The sequence below is a fragment of the Tasmannia lanceolata genome, unplaced genomic scaffold (assembly GCF_043159265.1).
Source record: "Tasmannia lanceolata isolate RefF3 unplaced genomic scaffold, GAP_Taslan_0.1 ptg000008l, whole genome shotgun sequence".
Lineage (NCBI taxonomy): Eukaryota > Viridiplantae > Streptophyta > Magnoliopsida > Canellales > Winteraceae > Tasmannia > Tasmannia lanceolata.
Genome location: NW_027518685.1, coordinates 3,275,046 through 3,278,996, shown reverse-complemented (window position 1 = coordinate 3,278,996; position 3,951 = coordinate 3,275,046). Strand labels below are relative to the sequence as shown.

At 38.4% G+C, this 3,951-nt stretch overlaps 1 long non-coding RNA gene across 1 annotated transcript; it reads right to left on the bottom strand.

Moving 5' to 3' along the window:
- Window positions 1-521: 521 nt before the first annotated feature.
- LOC143882554 (uncharacterized) lies at window positions 522-1,454 on the bottom strand. Its single transcript, XR_013252265.1, has 2 exons — window positions 917-1,454; window positions 522-767 (listed from the first exon to the last, which is right to left on the bottom strand). It is a non-coding gene; the product is annotated as an uncharacterized LOC143882554 (long non-coding RNA).
- Window positions 1,455-3,951: the final 2,497 nt, after the last annotated feature.

Here is a 3,951-nt window from a genome sequence, read left to right as displayed (position 1 = left end):
ACTTTACCAATCTATTCCACTCCAGATCTACAGAAATAGCTGCTTTGGCTTTCCCTCTGCCATCATTTGTTCTGGAAGATTTCCTTTTGCCGTGATTGTTGATTTATACCACGCAAATTGAATTTGCAACAGAATGATGGATTTATTCAAGAAAAGTTGAATCAATATCTTGCAGGTTGTTTTTAATGTTTTAATTTTGTTTTGCTTATAATATCCTTAAACTTTCTAAACAGCAGCTTCATCTTGAGGAAGTAATCTCATCGGGGAAAAGGAAAGAAAATAATTGAAAGTATAGAAAAGAGGGGGAAAGAGATCCAGACGTTGATTCCCACAGGTTCTGATGCTTACCAAACATCAGAATTGGAATGGAGATTCCATTTAACAAAAGAATCAGAATATGAAAGGAATGTAATGTCTATCCCCATTTTTTATTCCTGCAATCCAAACGCAAGGGAAGGGATAAACACAAACACGTACAGTCCTCTTCAAAACTGAGAAAAAACTACTTACACAAACTTGGATAAAGAAAGATCTCTTGGCAAGCTTTCATGTACGATTCTCAAAAAAGAAAACAAAGAAGAAAATTCTACTAGCCTTTCCTATCCCTAATCTTGTTAGATTACCTAATTCAAAGCTTCAATTTACACACCAACCATCTTCAAAAGAGAAAAACAGAAGACTATTAAAAAATATAAAAGCAAACAAATCATCTCTTTATCGTGACTCTTGAGATCCCTTCTCATCCACATTCTTTAATGAGAACTCTCCTGCATGCCAAATAAATTTTCAGTTAAACAAAAGATCCAAAACACCATTATAGCAATTAAACACTAAAAAAAAAAAAAATCGAAATGGAAATTAGCAAAAAAAAAAGAAAGATAGAAGAACGCTGTTCTCAATTGGGGGAAAATTATACAGTAAATCAGTTATCGACATGAATCAAGACTCCTTCGCCTTCCGGCCGACAATCAGGCGGATCTTCGAAAAGAGAGAGCGAGAACTGTTTGTGAACAACACCAATGTCAAAAAGAATGAGACCTGAAGAAGGGTCATCAAGGATGATGTCTTTGACAGGGAGCCACAAGAAAAGCTCTTCCTGAGCAACACCCATAACGCCGTTAAGTTTGCCGTAGCTCAGATTTCCCTTTGTAACGCTCTCGAAGAAGACTCTGTCCTCGAATTTCGTCATACAAGGGGTTTCGAGAAAGACCTCTAAGTTTCCTTTTTCATCGAGGGTGAATGATTTAACGGGCTTTGGGAAAAGGCCTGTGGGCAATCCATTGGCACGGAGGATATCGTGGATTGAATCGGAACTGGAGATTGGGATGAGGGTGACGAGGAGAAACCTAGAGCATAGTTGCCTGAAAACTGCTTGGGCGGGTGGGAAACTCGTTTCCCCTAAAACGTGGGAAACACGTTTCAGAAATGTTTCCGAAATATGATAAATAATTGGAGAAATGTTTCCGAAATGCATAGGAACATATGAGAAACAGAAACTTAAGTAAATCATGTGTGAAACGCACGATAAAAGTATGCAACACTTGTAGAAAACGCATGTGAAACGTGTAGAAAACATATGTAGAACTTACGAAAATCATTTTAGAAAAAACACATCAAAAATTGTGGAATAAATATTAAAAAAGAAAACAATAGCATATATTGTAAGCAAAATAAAAATAAGAAAACTTCAAATAGAAATTTGAAATTAATTAAAATCTAGAAAAACACATATTTCGTGTTTTTTCTCGTTTCTCGTTTCCCTTAATATTTTTTTCAAGCGTTTCATGTTTCGTTTCCCACCCTGGTAACTATGTCCTAGACGGTGTGAAATGGGGGACAGTTGAAAAGGAAAAGGGGATTTTGGCATGGTTGTTGAGAAGGAGAAAAATAAGGGGAGGAAGGTTTAAGGCGGGTTTAAAAGGGAGGAGTTCTTATCGTCAAATTCGGGAGTGACGCATTCCCTCACCCTCTTCTAATGGGATTCTCACGATTGTTTAGGTTTCTACTAGTATTCTTATGACTTCTAGGGCTTCATTGAGATTCTTAGCATTTCTAGGTGTGGACCCCTATCCGAGAGGACGGGTGAGGGAACGAGTCTCTACATCCTCAAAGATCTCCACATGTGAAGGAGAGCTCTACCAGGGAACTCTCAAAATAGGTGCCACTCTCACAGCATAGCATGAGTGGCGATACAAAACGAATGAGATACATCCTGATCAGGAGCCAAGGCTTGAAACCGAGATGTACCTAAAAATAACTCAGAGTCGTCATCCATGGATACGCCATGGAACCAAAACAAATGCTCTGTTTGCAATAGATAACCAGAGATACAAAAGGTCCGTGCCTGGTGACGAATGGAGAAGGTCTGAAGAGCACCCCCAATTCGCCCGAGTGCGAACACTTGGTCTCTTATGCCATTTATTATTAACTTCGAAGAATTTTGGACGAAAATCATGTGAAATGGGAATAAATATGAAAGAAGTGTGTCACCTAAGCATGACTCGGGGACGAGATAATAATCATACACAACATAAATGAAAGAAGTGTGTCACCTAAGCATCGCTAGGTTATGTGTGACATGCCTAATGGGTGTCTAAGTTCTGGTGAACAAACACATGCATGCTACAGCTAAAGGTATAAGGTCTGCGCATGAAAGTAAGAAAACATAGCAAAAAACACATTACATAACAAAACAACAAATCCTAAGACTCTAAAACGATTTAGCCCGAGTCCTCGGATAGTCTGATATTCATCCAAAGAAGCCTACGTATCCCCGCCTTCACGAGAATCAGAGCAACGTAGTTCTTCGCGCCTATTCTAAGCTAGGATGCCTAAGACACCTAGACCTCTAACATATACTCGACCTAAAAAATCGGCTAGTTCTTAAAGCTTCTTGAACGATCATTTAGATTTCAGTGAATTGTAGATTTTAGGACACCCTATATGCCTTAAATAAATGTAAGTTAGCCTTAAGCTAATGCAGGTGGTTCCTACAACCTATGTGTAACTAGGCTGTGCGTCCTAAGGAAAATATTAGGATCACTAACGCATCTTAGACCTAGTCATCAGTCGGCGATGTGAATCGCCAACTGACCGGACGAAGGTGCTCCTATAACTCTAGGACGAACCCCTAACTCTAAAACAAACACACACAAGCACACAACAAATCAAAGACAAATCCCTAACTCTAAAAGAAACTCTCTATCTAGGAGAAACTCCTAACTCTAGAGGAAGAGCTTTTGAAATCAAGGCTGTAAAGTTGTTTATTCAAAAAGGTTTAAAATGCTATTTACAAAAGTTTGGTTGGACTTGGGATATAAATCCCAAGCTGCACTACGTACCTCGTGGAAGAGGATCAAGCCAACGTAGTTCAAAACGAACTCTCCTAACACTTCAAATGATTTGACGGTTTTAATGTTTTTCAAATGTTTTTGATATTTTTTAAAGTTTTCAAATGTTTTTGAGTTTCAAATTTCTAATGTTTTTGAGTTTTCAAATATTCCAATACTTTTGGACCTTAAAATGCTTTCACTCTTAAAGGGATCACGCAAGTAATACCATAAACTAGGGCAAAACCCTAAATCTAAAGGGGAAATCCCGAACAAGCAACTAGCGTCTCAAAGAGACAAACCACAACACGTAAAGAAGTGTCCCAAGAACAGAGAAAACGAATCTAAGATCTCAAACGAGCAAAGCTCTAATAAGACTGAGTTAGTCTCTAATAAAAAAAATTCCTAACTAATAACACTAGGGAGGGAGTACAAATGAATCAGAGACTCTCTAATAACACTACAAAGTCAAAGACTCGCTCTAAAAGAGGAGGCCACTCTTACATGAGGCTAGGTAAGCCTCCTAAAGGGGGAACTCTCTATATGAGACAAGGCTTGTCTCTGAGACACAAATGACGTAAACAAGGGTTCTGATGAGACTAGGCAAGTCTCCTATATACAA